The 22584-nt window shown below is 40.5% G+C and overlaps 1 protein-coding gene across 1 annotated transcript in view; it reads left to right on the top strand.

Annotated features, from left to right (window-relative positions):
* RALA (RAS like proto-oncogene A) overlaps positions 1-22584 on the top strand; it is a 52278-nt gene that overhangs the window by 16409 nt on the left and 13285 nt on the right. Inside the window, exon 2 of the mRNA XM_051978617.1 lies at positions 9526-9591. The gene's annotated coding sequence lies outside the window, so the exon portion shown is untranslated. The remainder of the gene's footprint in view (positions 1-9525; positions 9592-22584) is intronic.

Here is a 22584-nt window from a genome sequence, read left to right as displayed (position 1 = left end):
GGCAGCCTGGCTTTCTGGGCCATTTCCTGCTTCTGCCCCAAAGCTGTTTACTTAGGGATCTCCTCTCTGCCTGTGGGGCCTGGAGGGCGGAGCCTAAGGAACCACTGGAATCTCCACCTTGGGGGGAGGGGCGGGGCAGAGCCCCTGGTGGCCTGCGGGAAGGCGTGGGGGATGAGATCTAGAAGTTCCGGAGGGCAGATTTTAAAACAAGGTTTAAGATTGCAAACAGTATTTGTGTATTACGCCCTGTATGCCCGGGCTTTGTGTACACACCGGGGCTGGAGGGATCGTTTCCAAGTCCGGAGAGAAGGTGGGGGCAGAGGGTGGGTACCCCCTGAAGGAGCCGTTCTGGGGCACTGGTTCTCTCCCAAGACTCTTGTCTCTCTAAACCCAACTCTCCCTCTCCCTGGGGGCCTTTCCCTTTCCGGTGCCACATTGTTATTCCTGGGATTTGTTTAAGGCTACCTTGTGACACTTTGGGCTGGGGGGAGGGACATTCTGAACGTTCTGTGGAAGGAGCTGGATTCCTGCGAGGCAGAGTCTGCCCCAAATGGTGGGTGGTGAGCCGGGCTCCATTTTACACGGCCCAGCTTTGGGACACTGGGCCACACCCTCATCCTCTAGGCTTCTTTTTCTGGTCAGAGTTCATCTGTTAATGATCACTGGCTTGTCCGGGATATGTGTGCAAGCTGCAAGTGTTTTCCTAATATTGAACCAGCCTTGGCCTTCCTGGCATAAATCCTACTTGGTCATGGTGTATTATCTTGGTAATAACTTCCTGTAATCTCTTTGCTAATATTTTATTTAAGATTTTTGCCTTGATATTTATTAGGGAAATTGGTCTATGATTTTCTTTCTCTGTTTTGACCCTACCTGGTTTAGGTATCAGCACCATGTTTTTGTCATAGAAAGGAATGCTACAGATTCCTTCTTTCCCAATTTGTCCAAATAGTTTGCATAGTATTGGAATTAAAGGTTACAAATGTTGATAGCAGTATTCGTGTACTTATTATTGGCAACATTCTCTGACTCAAAATGTGTAGCTGAGGAGGAGCAAAACTGATATTTCACTCTCCACCCACCTTTTTAATCTAATTTATTTCTTTGATATAAGAGATTCCCAGGGGGAAACAATCCCACCCACTGAGCCCACCCATACATTCTCTTCATTTTATTTACCTGGCACTTAAGTTGGTGCCTTCGCATATCCTGAATGTGTTCAGAAATGGGATTTGAATCCAGATTCTCCTGGCTCAGAAACCAGTTCTGTCTCTACTGCTCAAACTGCCTAAATCCCAACATTTTTTAAACAAATTTTACTAAAGAGATACAAAGTAGCAAGTGACTAGTTTTTTTGAGCAGTTACTAAGTTGTTAGGTGCCTCCTACTTTGTGTCAGCCACTGAATGAGGTGCTGGGGATACAAAGACAGTAATGAGCCAATCTGGATCCATTAGAGGAAGCAATGTGGACCACAAATATGGGTATGCATGGGAATAGATCTGAAGTTCATCATCAGGCTCCCTGATTCCTCCTAAACTTGAGAGGTCGATCTTTATGTTCTCTGTACCTCCATTGTGGACAGAGAACATCCCATGGCTTTCCTAGCACTGACATCTGGTTGGCTGCTTGCAGGAGCTCTGGAGGCAAGGCCTCTGGTTGTCCCTACTTTGCATCCGGGGTACTTGGTGCTGGCTCTCCTTTCACCACTCTGGAAATCTTCTCAAACATATACCTACAATTTAAAGATGTTATCACTTATTATCACATAATATTAACTTTGCTTCACAATAAGATGTCAAACAGTATGTACAAACCTCTGTCACTTTTACTTCTTCACTCTGAGGGACTATTTTATATATTTCCTATACCTTATGCTTAATCTGTCTGTGTGTATGTGTACATATCTTGAAACAAGGAAACAAATGATCATCAACCCTTAATCATCTTGAAGTTCTCCCTTTCTATACCCAGTTAACTTTTTTTGGGGGGGGTTATTTGAATGGATTTTTAGTTACAGCAATTAGCAGTTGCAATGATCATATTATACTGTACATTACCACCAAAAAAAGTTATAGATCTCTGCTAATTATCCTGTATTTACTGAGGGAGCTCTTGGGCAAATTATAACAGAAAGGCTTTGGCAAAATGAAGATCCATGCAATTTGATGTTTTCCATTTCCCCTCTTCATTGTTTTGTCTATTTCCCTGTCTCTTTTTTTCTTTTACAAGTTAGTTGATAATATTCCTCTCCTTTCTGAGATGATAAGCAATCTGAGGTAGGATACCTATGCAATCATGTAAAACATTTCCATATTAACTTTTAAAAGAGTTTGCAGCTTTTCTGTTGTATTTTTATTATTAGCCACAAATGCTAATTCTAAGATTTGCCCAATTTGCCATGGCAAAATAAGGCCTAAAGTTCTCTGATAATATCACTTTTGCCATATGTCCTTGACATAGCAGTGTATTCTATCTATAATAAATGTTCATTTTAAAAACCTTTGTAGAATTGTTGGTGAAGTTGTAAACTGATCCAACCATTCTGGAGAGCAATTTGGAGCTATGCCCAAAGGGCCATCAAACTGTGCACACCCTTTGATCTAGCAGTGTTTCCACTGGGCCTGTATCGCAAAGAAATCATAAAGGAGGGAAAGGGACCCACATGTGTAAAACAGTGGCAGCCCTTTTCGCAGTGCCTAGAAACTGGAAACTGAGTGGATGCCTATCAGTTGGAGAATGGCTGAATAAGTTGTGGTATGTGGATGTTATAGAATATTATTGTTCTATAAGAAACGATCAGGAGGATGATTTCAGAAAGGTCTGGAGAGAGTACATGAACTGATGTTAAGTGAAATGAGCAGAGCCAGATCATTGTACATGGCAACAAGAAGACTAGACAGTGATCAATTCTGATGGACATGACTTTTCAATGGTGAAATGATTCAGGCCAGTTCCAATGATCTTGTGATGAAGAGAGCCATTTGCAACTAGAGAGAGGACTGGGGGTAGATCACAACATAGCATTTTCATGCTTTCTGTTGTTTGCTTGCATTTTGTTTTCTTTCTCATTTTTTTTCCCTTTTTGATCTGATTATTCTTGTGCAGCAAGAGAATTGTATAAATATGTATGCATATATTGGATTTAACATATTTTTACCCATGTTTAATATATATTGGATTACTTGCCATCTAGGGAGGGGAGTAGGAGAAGGGGAAGGAAAATGGAACATGGAACACAAGGTTTTGCAAGGGTTCATGTTGAAAAATTATCCACACATATGTTTTGAAAACAAAAAGCTTTAATTTAAAAAATAAAAACCTTTGTAGATAATGGTTTCTATCATTAAATAACAAGAATCTATTCACTTTGGAATCCCCAGGAGCAAAGATTGGTACTATAGAATGATCTGATTTTCTCAATGTAAAGAACAACTAGTTTTATTATGTTCTAGATTAGTAGTGGATTGTTTCATACTGTAAACTGTTCTGTATCATCTTTGTGAGGAATTTAAGAAGTTAAGTTTCCACAAATAACTGTTAAAACAGGATGAAAGAAGAGGTAAAATATCTTATTAAGCTATCTTCATACAATCACCCTGTGAATTAAGGAACTGGCTAAACAAATCCAATAACTCTGATTGTAAGTCAACCAATTTTAATTAACTGACTCTAAATCCAAGAGAGGAGTAAGGAACCAAACTTAACAGTATAAAGCTTGCTCCTGCTTCAGTATTGGGGGTGTATCTCTCCAGTGAGCTCACCTACTTCTCATGAGAGTCTTTGAATAAAGGATTCTTCTCTTACTCTAAAAGAAGGTTGCTTGTAACACTACTCTTGGACCAACTGCAGCGACAGCTCGTAATGGGTCTCCCCAACCCTGGTGAGTTCCACAGGGTATTTTGATGACAATCTCCAATGTAAGAAATACCGGTTTAGTTCTAATGAGTAGCTTTTTTTTTTTCATGCAGAAATCTATTTGAATCCTCTCAAAAAAAAAATTTAAAGCATACCATACAGATTGGCAAAGATGCTAAAGAACAGTTAATATCCAGGGATTGTGGATACATAGGCACACTAATGACTTCTGGGTGGAGCTGGGAAGTGGTCCAGTCATTCCCGACATATTTGAAATTATGCAGTGAAAGTTACCATATTGCTGATGACTTTGACATCTCAGACTCACTCCTGGGCATATATTCTTTTTATATATATATATATAGTTTTTTATTTACAAGATATATGCATGAGTAATTTTTCAGCATTGATAATTGCAAAACCTTTTGTTCCAACTTTCCCCCTCCTTTTCCCCACCCCTTCCCCCAGATGGCAGGTTGACCAATACATGTTAAAAATGTTAGAGTATAAGTTTATGTATACATAAATACAATATATGTATACATTTCCATTCAGTTATTTTGCTGTACAAAAAGAATTGGACTTTGAAAAATAGTATACAATTAGCCTGTGAAGGAAATAAAAAATGCAGGTGGACAAAAATAGAGGGATTAGGAATTCTTTGTAGTGGTTCATAGACATCTCCCAGAGTTCTTTCGCTGGGTGTAGCTGGTTCAGTTCATTACTGCTCCATTGGAACTAATTTGGTTCCTCTCATTGTTGAAGAGGGCCACATCCATCAGAATTGATCATCACATAGTATTGTTGTTGAAGTATATGATGATCTCCTGGTCCTGCTCACTTCCCTCACCATCAGTTCCTGTAAGTCTCTCCAGGCCTTTCTGAAGTCATTTCTTGGTCATTTCTTGCAGAACAATAATATTCCATAACGTTCATATACCACAGTTTATTCAGCTGGGCATATATTCTTGACAAAGCCAGGCAAAAACCAAGGTATTTATTGTAGCTTTCTCCATTGAAGCAGAGAACTTTAAATTGAGAACTGGCTCAAAAAACAGATGAAGCACATATATAATCTCATTTTACAACATTGTCTACTAATCATAGACATAGAACTTAAGGAATTCAGGTTTATGCTTGAATTGAATGGCGGGCAAATGGAAGATAATGAGAATTTATGTAACATCTACGAAGTGCCAGTCACTGTGCTAAGTGCTTTTCAAACATCTCATTTATGCACTTAGGTTGATTGCTGAGGATGGAGTGATAGAGGAAATATACAGAATTTAAGACTCTTCTCATAAACTTATATTCTAATACTTGATGACTTTAATGCAAAGATAGGAAAAAGTAAGAATGGAGGATAAGGGGCAGCTTAAGTAGCACAGTGGATAGAGTACCAGCCCTGAACTCAGGAGTATCTGAGTTCAAATCTGGTCTCAGACACTTAACACGTCTTAGTGGTGTGACCCTAGGCAAGTCACTTAATCCTAATTATCTTAGCTCCCCCCTCCCCCCCCCCCCCCAAAAAAAAAGGAATGGAGGATGAAAGGACAGACTGAGAGAAGTCTAAAACACAGAGATTATGTAAAAACCTCACACTCCTATATTAACATTTGCTTTGAAAAAAAGTATTGATAGTCTCTGGACATAGGAAGTACCAAGTAATACCATATTTTTACAGATAGAAAAAGACTTGTTAGTATTAGATTTATCCTTGAGTAAGCTGTCTGGGGACTGTCAAATTGTCAACTCATGAAAGCTAAGAACACATTTTTTTAAAAAGAATAATATTGATAAACAGAGCATGTTTTTAAACTTGTGGTGTAAAGAATTAAGTGATGATCAGAAATGAGAAATGGATAACAGAAATGTCATCAGGCCCAATATCAGTGTCCCAAAATTTAACCAATATAAATCAATTCCTGCAACAAGGAGACTGAAAAATCTCAGAAAGCAATTTATCCAGCAAACATCTGACTGGTCAAATGGGGAGAGAGAGCTTCTAAAAGAATCATTGGGTTAGAATACAAACATTGAGAATGCTCTTTAAGAAATGATCAGCAGGATGATTTCAGAAAGGCCCAGAGAGACTTACATAAATTGCTGCAAAGTGAAGTGAGTAGAACTAAGAAAACCATGTACCCTACAACATAATAATATGATAACCAATTGTGAAGGATGTGGCTTTTTGCAATAATAAGATGATTCAGACCAATTCCAATAGATTTGTGATGGAAAGAGCCATCTGCCCCCAGCGAGAGGAGTAAGAGACTGAGCGTGGATCACAAGGTACATTAAAACATAGGTGTTTGCTTATCTTTTTTTTTTTCTCATTCATTTTTTTCTTTTTTGATCTGATTTTTCTTGTGCCCCATGATAAATGTGAAAATATGTTTAGAAGAATTGCACATGTTTAACTTATATTGGTTACTTGCTGTGTAGGGGAAGGAATAGGAGGAAGGAAGGGAGAAAATTTTGGAACACAAGGTTTTGCAAGGGTGAATACATTTTGTTACAGTTATTATATATTATACATTGCATACATTTTAAAAATAAAAATCTATTATTAAAAATGAATACAAACATTGGGGAAATCTTACAAAGGTGGATGATTATGAAAGATACCGCTTATAAAGAAGAAAGAAACAGTGGAGAGTAAAACCTAAGCTGGGGTACTTAATGATGGAAATTAAAGTGCTGTAAACAGAAAAATGGAAAAACCATTTTAACAAACTTTTTTTATTAATTTTTTTTTTTTTCTGAACCAGTTGGGATTAAGTAACTTGCCCAGGGTCCCACAGTTAGGAAGTGGTAAGTGTCTGAGGCTAGATTTGAACTCAGATCCTCCTGACTACAGAACTGGTGCTCTACCCACTGCGCCACCTAGCTGCCCCCAAAGTTTTCATTTTCAAAACATGCATGTATAATTTTCAACATTCATCCTTGCTTGTGTTCCAAATTTTTTTCCCTTCCTTTCCCCACCTCTTCCCCTAGATGGCAAGTAATTCAATATATATTAAATATGTGCAATTCTTCTATATACATTTCTACAGTTATCATGCTGCACGAAAGAAATCAGATCAAAAGGGAAAAAATGAGAAAAAACAAAAACAAGATGCAAGCAAACAACACAAGTGACAATACTATGTTGTGATCCATACTCAGTCCCCAACAGTCCTCTCTCTGGGTGCAGATGGCTCTCTCCATCACAAGACCATTGAAACTGGCCTGAATCATCTTGGTGTTGAAAAGAGCCATGTCCATCAGAATTGATCGTTATATAATTTTGATGTTGCCGTGTACAATGATCTCCTGGTTCTACTTACTTCACTTAGCATCAGTTCATGTAAGCATCAAGAAACTTACAAGTTTCTCTGAAATGATCCCTCAGTTTCTAGTTTCTGGCCACTACAAAGAGGGCTGCCATAAACATTTGTGCACATGTGGGTCCCTTTCCCTCCTTTAAGATCTCTTTGGAATACAGCACTAGTAGAAACACTGCTGGATCAAAGGGTAGGCACAGTTTGATAGCCCTTTGGGCATAGTTCCAAATTGCTCTCCAGAATGGTTGAAGTGAAAAGATGAAATAATCACCCCATTCCCACTCCACACACCCGTGGCGCTATTGTGGAGCACTTTGCTGAGAGCAAATATTGTATATATTGTTAGGATAGCCCAGTGCTTTTCCTTAATCATTTTTCTCCCTCACCAGAGATCACTTGAGGATAAGGGGAGGGAGCACGAAGCATGTTGAAACAACTGATATAAAGACAAAAGACATTGATAAAGCATTTTTTAAAACGTGGGCACATTTACGTGTGCAACATACACTTATTCCCTCCTTTCCATCTCCCCTCCTACCCCAAAATAACTGATAATTTTAAGAATAGTGCCTTTCTTTTCAAGTAATTACTTATAATGTAGAGTGTATCTTTTTTTTTTTTTTTTTTTTTTTTTTTTTGGTTATTTGTTTTGGATAAGGGCTATGTTTAAAATGTCATGGAATTCCTGCCTACTTAAAGATTCGTAAAGTCAGCTTTCATATAATTCGTTCGCTTTTATTATTATTTTCTTTTGTATATGTCATAAAATTTAAAATGGGCAAGAACTAGATTTAAAAAGCAGCTTGGTGTGGAAGTTCTGACTTAGATCTTGCCTCTTGCAAAAAATGGACAATATAGGCTTGGGGGAGTGAGCCCAAGTTCTTTTAGGGAAGCTAAAAAAAAAGGTAGTTAGTGTGTCATAAGGGAGAAATGTTCAGGCTTTGGGGAAGATGGAACATATCAGAAGAGGAAGTAGCAAAAAAAAAAAAAAAAAAAAAAAACCCAACACCTTCACAATGTGAAGGATCCAAATGCATTGAGGAGCCTTGTGAAATGGTGGTTTCCCTCTCAAGCAAGGCTGATGGCTCATTTGTTGGGCTCTTGTGGGAAAAGGTACTTTCTCAGGGACAGGATGAACTAAAAGTCTCCAAAGACCTTTCCAGTCTAGGATTCTGTTAGCCCTTTGTGTTTCCTGGCAGGTGGAGGATTTGAGTGCTTGCGTGGGAGGTCTCTTTGTGGAAACAGCTGTGAGTCAGACTCTTTTCAAGGAAAATCCTGGCTTGGCGGAATGAGCCAGAGTATGAACATCTCCACTCGTAACATAGGTCCTAATTTTGCTCCCTTGAACATGTAATGAAACATAACTTATTTGTTTATTATTTTTTGTTTTGTTGTTATTCTTTCATTACAATGAAATAACAGCCAGAGTAAGAAGTTTGCTCACCATCCCTCACTAGCCCCATCTGAGTTATCTCATATATATAATGCCTTTCAAACTTTATCTCCTTTTCCCCTCACAACAACCCTTTTAGCTCTGATGACAAGTTTTAGTCCCATTTTACAGATAATGACTCTAGAATGCAGAGAGATGAGATGTGATTTCCTGGTTGTCCAGTGTTGTGTCCAGTAAAATGTCACAAAAGTCCATGGACTAAAAAAGTGCTTTGCTTCTATTTTTCTTGTTCTTGACACAGTTACAAGAAGCCTCATTATCTAGCCTTAGGCACTTCGTAGGCAAGAAAAAAGTTAGACTTCTTTTCCTTGTACTGTTTACTTCCGGAGCTCCTCAGACCTCAAATCCTTGGCCCCCTTATCATTGCTCCCTGCCAAACCTCAGTCTTGGATCCCTCCCACCCACATTTGGCACCTTTGCTCCTACACACAAGCTGCTGAACAAAGGTGGAAAAAAATCAGGCAGCCGTTCTCACCGGCTCCATTGCAGATTCATGTTCCACCATGTCTGCCAGGCTCTGGGGGCCCCTAAGTAATTCTGCATTTCCCTTTTCAGCTCCGTGTCCCACTGTGTAGGTCTTTCAAATCTTCTCACGCCTCCTCAGACTCCTCTCCTTCCACTCCCTCCCAGCCTCATTCTGTAGAGCGGAAGCCCCTCCTCTCCCCTCTTCCTCATCTCATCCATCCGATGCTTTCTCACTCTGCTCTTTCGACCCAGTCTCACTTGAAGAGATAGTCTCACTACTTACAAAGACCCACCCCTCTCCTTACACAGGAGTCCCATCCCTTCAGCCCATCGCCGTCCCCTCCGCTCTATCACTTCAATTTGGTGAGAGCTCAGATATCGGTGGCTCAGACAATCAATTGAATCTATTTCATTTTTCTTCTAGGGTTGGAGACAGTGACCATTTTGATGTCTTATCAAGCTTATTAAAACAACGTTGTGCACATAAAAGGTAAGAAGCAAATTCTTCTCATTTAATAGCACTTTCTTAAAAAGTTAAATCATGGAAAAAAAATTCCTACACAAGATGGCACAGGTGTCCCAAACCAAGCTCAAATTTGTCTCCACTTGTACTGCTCTACCCATTGGAGGCACATCGCAGTATCTTGTCTGAGCTACACAATAGTTCAGGGTGGTACAGTGGATATTATCCCCACGCAGAACTGAGCTTTAGTGATGGACCCCTGATTACCCAACGAGAAAGGTGGTATTTGTGCCCATTCTTCCGGATCCCAAGGCTATGGTCTTCTCTCCTCCACCTTCACTGGTTACCTGGAGATGGCCCGTCTTCCTTTTTAATGCCCAGGAGAGCCAGGAAGATCTTGAACAATTTTCACTTTATACCTTATACTTTGGGATGGCTTCCTACTTCATTGTCATATTTAGACAAACTCATTTAAAATTTGGAGCTGGATATGAACCAGTTGTAGAAATATCGATGCTGAATATTGTGAGCATATTTGCTTTTTTCTCAGCGTTCATTTCTCCAGTAGTTATTAGCCACTTTGTTCTCAGTTTCTGGCTACTACGAGCTGCGTGGTATCGTTCATTGCTGTGTGCTACATTTGCTGGTGACATCTGCTTCTCTACACTACTTTCTTGGCAACCATCCTCAAATGGAACTAAGTCATCTATTGTATAGATGAGGCCTAAAGAAAGAGGAAAGTTGGCAAGAAGGAGGCTGGACGGGATCTGAAACAGGAAGGAAAGGAAATTCATTTCTTGTGATGTCAGAAAGGGACTTAGGAAGCAAATGTTTAGCATCGCAGGTTCCACTTTGAGCATTTAATGTAGTGGAAAACCCGAGCTATGTTCTCTTTCCACACGTTTAAAAGTAAAATGGTAGATTAAGGTATATCCCATTTAGCTCAGTGAAGACCCAACAGAGAATTTTTATTTTTATTTTATTATAGCTTTTTATGTACAAGTTATAGGCATGGGTAATTTTACAGCATTGACAATTGCCAAACCTTTTATTCCGGTTTTTCCCTTCCTTCTCCCCATCCATCCCCTAGACAGCAGGATGACCAGTACATATTAAATATATTAAAGTATAAATTAAATACAAAATAAAGTTTACATGTCCAAACCGTTATTTTGCTGTACAAAAAGAATTGGACTCTGAAATATTGTACTATTAGCCTATGAAGGAAATTAAAAAAAAAATGCTTGCAGGCAAAAATATAGGGATTGGGAATTCAATGTAATGGTTCTTAATCATCTCCCAGAGTTCTTTTGCTGGGCGTAGCTGGTTCAGTTCATTACTGCTCCCTTGGAGCTGATTTGGTTCATCTCATTGCTGAGGATGGTCAGGTCCATCAGAATTGATCATCATATAGTATTGTTGTTGAAGTAGATAATGATCTCAACAGATAATTTTTAAAGAAGTTTCTAGATGGATGTCGTCAGAATCTCGGACCTTCTGGATATTGCTCGAGCTCAGATGCTTCGTCATCTGTCACGAATGTAAGAAGGTCAGTGAATGTACTCTGCAGGCTGGCCATGTAGCTGCTTTGTTTTCCTAAAACTGGAGGAATAAGGAATTGCACACAACCAACTTAGGCTCTAAGTCCTGGAACAAATTCCATGAAGGCTACAATGGCCATTTAAAAAATTCCCCGTCGTGATGTGAACATTGTTGTTCAGTTGTTTCAGTCACGTCTATGAGTTCTCATGATCCCATTTGGGGCTTTCTTGGCAAAGATATACTGGACTGCTTTGCCATTTCCTTCCTGACTCATTTTATTGACCCATTTTCCCGAGTTCAAATCCCTCCTCAGACACTTACTAGCTGGACAAGTCACTTCACCCTATTTATCTCAGTTTTCTCATTTATCACATGAGCTGGAGAAGGCAGTGGTAAAATGACTTCAGTATCTTTGCCAAGAAAACCCCAAATGGGTTATAAAGAGTTGGGCTTGACTGAAAAACAACTGAACAAGAAATTGCCTACAGGTTTAGAACTACCTTTTTGGTTCCCTCAGGGAAAATCATCCTGCAGAAGTTTGGGCAAATCTTATAGTATTAATTCTCTTCCTCTGACCTCTCCCTCTTGTCACCCCCCACACACACCTCTGAGGTAGAGTCCCTCAATGATCTTTGATATGTTCCATGCTTTATTTATATGTATATATACACACATATGTATTTATGTATAAAAAACATACAGGAACCAGGCATCTAGTGCATCTCTCTTTCTTTTACAATTCCCAGCTACCAGCCTGTTGCAAGCCTGTATCTTCTTAGACTTGGGTATTATAGTTGTCTTCTGACTGGCTTGGCTGCTTCCATCTGTCCTTCTCCATCAAGTACACAGCTGCCAGGTTAATCTTTTTAAAATATACTTTGATCCTGTCTCAGTTGCATTGATAATATATGAAGTCCTAGGGGTGGTAGGTAAGGCCTTAGCATTGTCACCCTCTTTCCAAAAACAAGGATAATGATTCCATTATCATGCCCAGACCAGCTGCAGGCTGGATCTCAAAAAGACAGCCAAGATGGACGCTGGATGGGGGATGCAAAGCATGACAGCCCCAGACGTGGACTTGGCGGGACTCACCAGTCTGACCTGCTCGGCCCTGAAGTTCTCAATTTAATGGCTTAAGTCCTCTGGGCCATGGTCTGTGGTCCAAAGTTTGTAGATATTTACTGAGCACCTGCTACGTGCCAGGAACTGCGCTAAATGCTGGACTTGCCTATATGGAAAGACAAAGACAGCCCCTGTCCTCTAGGAGCTTACATTCTAACGGGGGAAAGACAAAACACAAAGGGAGAGTGATGGGGTGAAGTCAGTCTGAGAAGCCCCAGAGTAGGGCAGCCAGGTGAGAAGCCAGGTATCTGAGCTGGGCTCTCTCTGTACATGGAAGTTTGGAACTCATTGGAACTCATGGTCCCATTCTCCAGTTAGAGAGGTGAAGGGTCAAGGGGAAGCCTCAGGAGGCAGGAGAGTTGGCAAGAAGGAGGCTGGACGAGATCTGAAACAGGGAGAAAAGGAAATTCATTTCTTGTGATGTCAGAAAGGGACTTGGGAAGCAAATGTTTAAATGTCACCACAAACCAGTTTTCCTTAGTCTCCTGTTTCCTTATAGTTCATTCTGAGCCAATTCTTTGTGTTCAGCCTTGTGTTACTGCAGGAACTGAAGATTAATAAAATGAATGTGAATGAATAAGAATTTACTCAATGCTTGCTATGTGTCTCAAGTACTGGAAGTACAAATGGAAAGCAGGGACAAGTCTCCTTCTCAAGGCATTCATTCTAATTGAGGAAGGCGGTGCACGGAGATAGGTGTGGTCCTTTAGTTCTAAAGGCAGGTGAGAAAGGTAACAGCAGGACTCTTGAGCCTGGAGGATACTGTCTCCAGGAAGACAGTGAGCCCAGAGAGCATTGTGGCAGGGTCCAGGAGCCACTGTGGTATTGAAAGGACTGGAGCTGGGGACCCCCGCTCATCACAATGCATTTATTTAATATTCTCCAAGTCAGATTTTTTTCTCATCAAGAATGGCTTTTGGCACCCCACTTAGTCCAAATTGCTATAATCCTGGTCCAGGATACCCAGAACATCGTGGAGAGCTAGGGAACGCTCAGGTGCCCCATCAGCCAACCGGGCTTCTCACATCCTAAACCTGTTTGCTTTACCTAACATGGAGCCCCGATCCAACTCAACCTGCTTTTTGCATTTTAATCAAGACATAATAAGAATGAAAAGAACAAAACCGTGGTACACCTTTGAATTTACATGGGTCTTTCCAAAGCAGAGATGGAACTTTTACCAAAGAACTCTGCTGTCTGGGTGAAATCTGTGGCATCAGGGTCACGCCAGGTTCTTCCTGGCTGCGGAAACCTAAGCCGGCATGTCCAGTCCTGCTGGAGAGACCCAAGATGTGGCCCACCTTTGTCTTGTATCTGAGAGTCAGCCCAGTGAACTTTTATGAGGTTCACCATCCAAAGAGCAGACCCAAGATAATGAAGTATTTGACCACAATAGCTCTCAGAGACTAAGGCTTAAAGAAAGGCCTGCATCGGCGTTAACCAAGGAAGCACCCACACCAACAAAATCATAGGTCTGTGTTGTGGCAGAAACTTAATCTTATCAACCTTCTGTATGACTTCATTCGGGCAAAACTGTATTATTATTATTTAACCAATCACAGAAGTCTCAGGCCGTATGTTTCCCTAACAAAGGGGTGATTATGCCATAGAATTTTCTTAAGGAAGAATACAATTAGTAATAATAATGTGCTAATAAATTCTTCGATGTTGCTGGGAACATGCTTCTGTTTTCGACAGCCTTCTTGAAAACAAAATCCTTAGAATTTTGCCTTTGAGAGAGTGCTTCTATTTTTTACAAAGACTATTATGAGAGAAAAATTGACTTTATTTAATATTTGGCATAGGCTACCAACAAGATGAAAGCCTGATTTCCTCAAGTTGAATTCATTTTTAAAAAATGAGACTCAGATATTATAATTCACTAATAGAATAATTTACTAAATGAACTCTTGAGTCTTAAAGCAGTTAGATGTGGAGACTGCTACATAATACCATCTTTTTCCAATTATTGCCTTGTCAAGCGAATGGTGGGAGAACTCTTTTATAGATTTATTCCTCTTGAGATTATAAAAGACCAGCTATTTTGGTTATGACTGAAAAGCTCCCTGTTTTTTGGCTTTTAAATCTGTATAAAAATCAGTCCCAAGCAATTTTTACATTCTTCAGTGACTATTTATTGAGTACTTATTGAGGGCTTTCTGTTGGCTTCTAGATAGAAGAAAGAATCAGTACCAAAAAGGTCTAAAACCAGCTAAGGGAGATCTGTTTGAAGTGCCCTTCGTGCTGGGGCTTGCTGCATTGTGGGAAGTCTAGGAAGCTTTCCCAGAGCCTATGGGGCTTTTTATTTTTCAAAATGCAAGTAGAGATAGTTTTTAACCTTCATTCTTGGCAATACCTTGTGCTCCAGATTTTCCTCCCTCTTCCCCTAAACAGCAAAGAGGTTAAACATGTGCAATTCTCCTCAGTGTATTTTCACATCTCATGCTGCACAAGAAAAATCAGATCAAAAGAGGAAAAAAATAAGAAAGAAAAAAAAAAAGCAAACTACAACGTAGATGAAAATCCTGTTCTGTGTTCCACATTCATTGCTCACTGTGCTCCACATTCAATGCTCATAGTCCTCCCTCTGGGTGCGGGTGACTCTCCAACACAAGCATGTAGACATCTTTTAAAACTAGCCGCCTGCCTTAGAAAGTCATGCTATTATATAGCAATCTCCTTCCCTTTGTGTCGGGAGTAACAGTGCTTGTTGCTGCTTTGGGTTCATAATAAAAACAGACCCGTTTAATATACAGAGAGGAATCGCGCAAGGAGACCGTGAAGGTGCCTGTAAATTATTTAGCCTGTGGGCTGTTGTGTGCTGGGCTCTCCTTGGCTTCCCTTGATTCTCTTGGCTTTGCTTTATTTAAGTGGAATGAGAAGTAGAGTCCAGGCAATAAGGAGCATTAGAAGGGGTAGAGACGACCCCGGGAGCCATGTGGCTGGAGATCAGAGTCGCCTTCTCCGCTTTGCTGCCAGATGGGGCTCACTCCTAAGTCTTACTACCTGCGATGCCCAGAGTGCCACACTGGGCGTGGGACAGAGCACCAGCAAACTCAGCCAAGGCTCAGGCCCCACCCTTGGGGAAGTTCTGTTCTGCTAATTAAGATGCAAGTGAGCCGTGGGAGAAAGGAGGCCTTGACATGACTGGAAAGGCCAGGGAAATGGGTGCCTTGGTTGGGAGGAGCCGGCCAACGGGAGGTGATGGGGCAGCTTTAGCTCTGGGTACCTGAGGACATTGCAAGGTGGGGAGCTTGTGAGGGTTGTTCTCAATTGCCGTCCATCTTGGATGGAATCATAGGATGAATTCAGAATTGGAAGGAGGCTGCAGAAGCGGCTCTTGGGTCTGGTTCTCTTTCAATCCATCTGTTGAGCAGGGGAGGGGGATTGAGAGGGGTCTGCTGGAGTTTAGACACTGCCCGTAGAAGACCTTGTGAGCCTGCTTTCCTGTCTCCCCCTGCCATTCCTTAATTTGGAGGCCTCCTCCATCAGTGCCTGAAGGTTGCTACAGACTGTTTTAACCCCCAGTTATTTGTAAAAATAGATTTTTATTGATTCTTTGTTTTTTATCTCATTGGGATTCTTCCTGTATCTCCTGCCTTCTTACCGTCCCTTATAGAAAGAGTTTAAAATTAAAAAAGAAAAAGAGGAAGAAGAAGGGGACCGTTACTCAAATTGACCAACTTGTTGAAAAAAAACCAGATAACACAGTGTCCAACCCCAAAATCTGTCAGGCAGATCTTGAATTCAAATTGTACCTTAGAGAAAAGTTGGCTGGGGAACCCTGAACCACTCACCTACTTAATTCAAATTCCGTTTCTCTATCTGTAAAATGGAGCTAATCATAATAATAGGACCTTGAAAGTTTGTTGTGAGGATTAAATGAAATAATCAAGTATCTAAAGTACGAGCTACCAGTATGATTTCTTCTTGCATATAATTGGTTTTTATTTTTTCTAGGGACTATTGTCAAGGCAGGAAAGACAATGGAGGGGAAAATTGTTAGGTATTTAGTCATTTCAAAACACCGGTGAATATCCAGTGTATGGGGATTGTGCCATGGGAAAGGAAGTCAGGAGCCTTTCCTCACTCTCTGAATTCTTGGGCAGTCGAGAGCTTGTGATGCCCCCTTAGCTAACCCCTACTTGGTGGAGCTACCACCTTTAAAAGACCAAGAAGCATTCGAGGGAGATCCACTAAACTCAAGTTGGATGAAGGGAAGGGAAGACAAACTGAACCTTAAATGGGACCTTAAATTGTGGAACATCTTATACTGCAAGGGATGGGCTTGTCAGCCAGTCCCTGGCAATTCCAGAACTTGCTCCGGCTCCTGGATTTTTCCCTGAAGAGTCACGGTTGAGATTTCACAGGCCGCAGAGTGGCCGCCAGATGTGAGGATAGTTTCCCATACCAGAGTGCATTGATTATGTGGGATTATGAAGATGAAGTGCCTTTTGGCTCACTTAGTTAACAGGCCACTTTAGGCCTCTCGTGGAGGCCGTGACAGTAACAACTGCAACAACAATCCTGCACATTAATATAAATGAGACCTTTAAATCCTTTTAGGCTAAAAAGGACAGAGCCTCTTGTGGGGCGCTCCATGAAAGCATTCCTGTAATTGTGTATGATTGGCCAAAGGCCTCGGGAGGCCTATGCAGGTGAGACCCGGGCCCCTTCGCCTTGCTCCTGTGGGCCCCCTTGCGGCACGCTTCTTCCAGGATGCCGAGCAGCTTTTTCCGTACCCTGAAGAGTAAGTTTCCTCTCCTTCCCCTCCCCTGTAGCATCACTCTGTCTGGGGCTGCAGTCATACTGGCGTGCTCACAACCCCAGGCTGCTCACCTGGAGACCTTTCCCAGGAGAAGGAGGAGCATCATTTCATCCCTCAAACTCTTATTTCAGACAGCCCCAGTTGTTACTGCTGCTCCAGACAGGTGCCCCCCATTCCTCTCACACTGTGCCTCCCTAGTCTCAGCAGGCTCCCAGCCTCCCTTTCTGTCTCCCTTCATCCTCTGCATTTTTTGGTTGCCCTTGTTGCCACTTAGCCTTTCTCAGCCCCTGTTTCTTCATCATCACAGCTGATGACCTGCCCATTGGGCTCTAAATCTGGCACTGTGTAGCTATCCCACCATGGCAGCTATCTGACCCCTTTCTCACGAGCTGGAGGTGGGGTCCCTATATCACTTGTTCTTCCTCATCCTGCTTCCTGATCCTCGCTCCGCCATCACCATTTGACCCTTTTCTCTTCAGTTTAGACCCCAGGGCCTCCTGTGTCCAGTGACCCTGGCTTCTTGGAAGTTTTAGCTTGGGAAGCACAAGTCCCGTGCCCGTGATGACGGGCCACGCCGGCCTCCGTCACCATGATGTTTCAATTGTGTTTGAAGCATTTCTCCTTTGCTTCCCTTTCTTGAGCCTAGAAAACATTCTCCTTTATTCTTGCTTGAATCCACTGACCACCACCTATGCTCACCCTGCTTGGTCTCTGCTCACAGGAATCATGTCGGACATGTTGGTGGCCTGCGGCTGGAGTGTTTTTCTCTTCTCCTCCTCCCCCCCTCCCCTTTCCCGAGTGCTAAGGAGAGCCTCTGGTCAGCAGCACTGTCCACCTGTGCCATTAGGAGGCTGGAGAGAATAGTAGTCAGAGTCACACATGCTGGCAGTCATGAGCACATGCAAGTGTTCCAGCCGCTACATTTGCAGAAATGACTCATGGGACACTTCACAAGTTGAGTGACTTTTAAAAATAATGTGATTTTGCATTTTGTCCTTTGAAATAAGGTTGGTTCACAATAAATTCATTTCAGTATTGCATTCAGAAAATGAAAAATCTGCTTTCCTGTTTAGCTTCCATTTGGCTGTTTTATTTACTTAAGTATATTCCTGGGACTTTTAAACAGTTGGCCTAAAACTTTAGTATCAGCTTGATTTGGATCCTGATTGCCCACAGACCTCTCTGGGATGTAAGTTGCCTGCTTTAAAGGCCTACTGTTTAAAACCCTATGAGAAATCACTTTTGTATTACCTCTTTCAGGTCCAAGTCATTTCTTTTTTGATGAAGGAGATGGGTGATTTCTGTGTGCTAAAGGATCAGGCTAAAGACAGTGTCATGTTTGCTAACTGATACATGAAGTTCATCTATGAAATAGAGATGAGGGAAGCTTTCCCAGCGCGCTAGCAAAACGGGAGCCACGAAATCCTAGTCAGCCGTGACAGAGTTGGATGAAAAGTTCAGAGCTAATCCTAGACCAGCTCTTTGGTAACAGTGGGAGCCTTGCAGTGGTGAAAGAGCCTTTCACCTGGAGTACCGAGTGGTCATTCTTACTAGGTGGGTCACGGAGGACCGGCTTCGTTTCATCTAACTCATCCAACGATGTTGGGCCTGCCCTCCTGGAAACCGGAGAGTCGGCTTAAATTCGGCTTGTTTGTAATACCTGTGAAACCCAACTTAATTTTATGCTGTTTTGAATGTCTGGGGATGGTGGTCTTTCTCTATGAAGGGAGCTGGTGGCATTTTGATTTCATTCTCTATCAAACATTATGGTCACTTTTGACTGAAGGGTATTTAATAAATTCGAGAGTCCGTTATGCTTATTTATTTTTAAAACTTGTAAAAGTACTTGACTTGTTTTTATCTAGGTATCTCATAACTTGTTTTGTTTGTTTTTTGCTGAGGCAATTGGGGTTAAGGCACTTGCCCAGGATCACTTAGCTAGGAAGCGTTAAGTATCTGAGATCGGATTTGAACTCAGATCCTCCTGACTTCAGAACTGATATTCTATCCCCTGTGCGCCACCTAGCTGCCCCTTATCTCATAACTTTTTAAATGTTCATCACAATGAAAAATCCTTGAAAGAAATAACAACAGAGATGCCACTGTTTAGTCATCTGATTGTTAAAATGTAATAGAAAGAGACCTGTAGTCACGAAAGGCAATTTCCAGTGTCATGGAAGATGTTACGACTAAAAGGGAAAGGGAGCTTTTTGTTTGTGACTGTATTGATTGCATCAAACCCATGATTGTTCTGTCTCCCAAAGAGGGATACATATATTCTTACTGTATGCACAGGAAAAATCAGGTGGATGATGAAGCATGTGTACTTGCTAAAGGGAGACAGCCCACTGATGGCTAGAGTGTTGGGCTTAAGAGTTAACCTGAATTTGAATTTCATTTGCAAGCCTGTGATTGGTATGTGATTGAGCTTTTCTTCTCCTTGATAATATGTGGGTAACAGTGCCCACTGTTCAGATTTATTGTGAGGATTAAATGAGATAATTTGCAAACCTTACAGCACTCCATAAATGTGAATGGTAGTGGGGGTGACAGTTGTACTTGGGTGGACAGCCCATAGAGATAGTCCATCAGCATATAGTATATATTATACAAACACACACACATACAAGGTATATAGAGTTGGAACAGACATGTACAGTTGGGAGATCAAATGGACCCCAAATCAAATAGGAGTAGGAAAATGCTGAAGTGTTTTCAAGAAATTTTTTAGTTTATAATGACTCTAAACATCGCCTTGAAACCAAGCCCTATCTTTAAAAAAATCTTTTTTTAGTGATGCTATATGACTTCAAGTCATTAGAATCCCATAGTTCCCAAATAACTAAAGATCATCCAAAGGGCAGTGGAAAGGCACGTGGTGGGTGTGAGCAGCTTACAGCATATTTCCACAAAAGAATTGTGTGAAGGATGTCATCATCCAAGGCGATCCCAGTAGACTTTGCACACATAATGCCGCCATCCGCATCCAGAAAAAGAACTGTGGAGACTGAATATAAATGTGTACTTCTTTTTTCTTTTCTTTCTCATAGTTTTTCCCTTCTGTACTGATTTTTCTCTTAACATGCTTCATGAAGCAGTGTGTGCCCAAATAATAATAATGAATAATAAGAGAATGTCATCAAAGAAAGATGACTGTAAGCGAACTGGTTATGTAGCAGAAGCAAGGAAGCACTCGTGGGCAACCTTCATCGCCTTCTGCATCCAGGGGTGGTCATTATCAAGGCAGGGAGGCTCCCAGCACCTTGGGCTGATTACTCAGAAAGATTTCTAGGAGAATGTAGATAGCGTCTCAGGATGAGAAGGTGTAAGTGGGATCCAGTAAGTATTGTTGGGAAGAATGCTTCTGTAGATGAGATCACAAATCATTCACTCATTCAGAATATATTGCATGCCTACTATATGTTAAGCACTGTGCTAGGGTTAAGGATAAGAAAACAAATGAAACAGTTCCTGCCCTCAAAGAGCTTAGATTTTTGTCTAGGGTTTGAAACCATACAAAGCAAATAAAAGGTGATTTTTAAGGGAAAGATCCTAGGAGCTAGAAAAATCAAGGAGGGTTTCACCTGTGAAGCCTGTTTTTAGGTAAACTAGAGATTTTAAGAGATGGAAGCAACGAAGGACTGTATGAGAAGACTTACTAGAAGATTGTCATGTGAGAGGACCAGGAAGAAAACCTCTCTGGCTAGATTTTAGGATTTCTGACGAGGAATAATGAAACTTTGGGAGATCTCTTTCAGCTTTGAATCTGTGTTTCTATGAAAATCTATTGAAGTGCTGAATTTATTACTGGATAATATAAAATTGATTCAGTTTTCTTGTTCTTATATTTTCCTTTTTAATTTATTTTTTGTACCATATTTTGCAGAAGAGTGCTCAATTTGACATTATCTTGTATAATTGACTCTGACTTTCTGTGTTGCCCTCCACCTCTTGGAGTTAATCTTCCCTGGATCTGTGATGTTTCAAACTCCTGGGCCTGGAACATCTGTCCTCAGTGTTATGATGTCTGGTCACTGTAAGATGCTGTATCCCAGGACTTTCTGAGCACCATGCTCCTTTATCGGGAAAACAGAAGTCACTTTCTATTGCTTCTCAATTTTTTAAAATAGTATTTTTTTTCTAGTTATAGACAGTTATATGTAAAGTTAATGTAAAGACAGTTTTAATATTCATTTTAAAATTTTTTGAGTTCCAGTTTTTTCTTCCTCACTTTTTCCCCCTTCCCTAAAATGGTAAGCAATTTATATAGGTTATACATATGCAGTCATATAAAACATTTTCATATTAGTCATGTTGTGAAAGAAGAGATTAAAAGAAAAAAACACCAAAAAATGCTCATCATTTCTTATAGCATGATAGTATTCCATTATGTTCATATATCACAATCTGTTCATCCATTCTCCGATTGATGGGCATCTCCTCCAGTTCTCATTTCTTGACACCACAAAAAGAGCTTTTATAAACATTTTTGTACATGTAGGTGCTTTTCCCCTTTTTATACTCTCTTTGGCATACAAATCTAGTAGTGGTGTATTGCTGGGTACACCGTTTGATTGTCTTTTGGGCATAGTTCCAAATTGCTCTACAGAATGATTCACAACTCCACCACTAGTGCTTTTAGGGTCTCAATTTTCCCACATCTTTGCCAACATTTATCTTTTCTGCATATTAGCCAATCTGATAGATCTAAGGTGGTACCTCAGAATTGTTTTAATTTGTATTTCTCTAATCGATAATAATTTAGAGTATCTTTTCCTGTGATTATGGATAGCTTTGATTTCTTCATCTGAAAACTGCTTATTCATATCCTTTGACCATTTATCATTTGGGGAATGACTTTGGGAAATAAATTTGACTCATCTCTACATTGGAGAAGAGGCCTTTATTAAAGACACTTGCTATAAACATTGTTTCCTACTTTTTCTATATCTTATCTTGGTTGCATTGATGTTATTTGTGCAAAATTATTTTAAATTAATATAATCAAAATTATCCATTTTACATCTCTCTCTCTCTTGTTTAGTCATAGATCTGACAATTATTCCTTGCTCTCCTGCTTTGCTTATGGTGTCACCCTTTATGTCTAAAACATTTATCCATTTTGACCTTATCTTGATATATGGTGTAAAAAAGATACTGGTTTTGTACCCAGTTTCTGCCCTACTCTTTTTCAGGGTTTTTTTTTTTTTTTTTTAAGCAGTCTTTGTCAAATTGTGAATTCTTATCCCAAATGCTGGGGTCTTAAGATTTATCACACTAGATTACTATGGTCATTTACTATTTGTCTTGTGAATCTAACTTGTTTCATTGATCCACCATTTTGTTTCTTAGCCAGTGCCAGAATTTTGACACTTGCCATTTTATAGTATCTTTTCAAATCTGATATGGCTAGGCCACCTTGATATACTTGAACTTTTGTCCTTCCAGATGAATTTTCCTATTATTTTTTCTTACTCTGTAAAATGGTTTCTGGTAATTTGACTGACTTGGTACTGAATAAGTAAATTAATAGATGGAATTGTCATTTTTATCATATTGACCTGCGTTATGCATGAGTAATTGATATT

This window comes from Antechinus flavipes, chromosome 1 (genome assembly GCF_016432865.1).
Source record: "Antechinus flavipes isolate AdamAnt ecotype Samford, QLD, Australia chromosome 1, AdamAnt_v2, whole genome shotgun sequence".
Lineage (NCBI taxonomy): Eukaryota > Metazoa > Chordata > Mammalia > Dasyuromorphia > Dasyuridae > Antechinus > Antechinus flavipes.
This window is presented reverse-complemented; position numbering and strand designations above follow the sequence as displayed.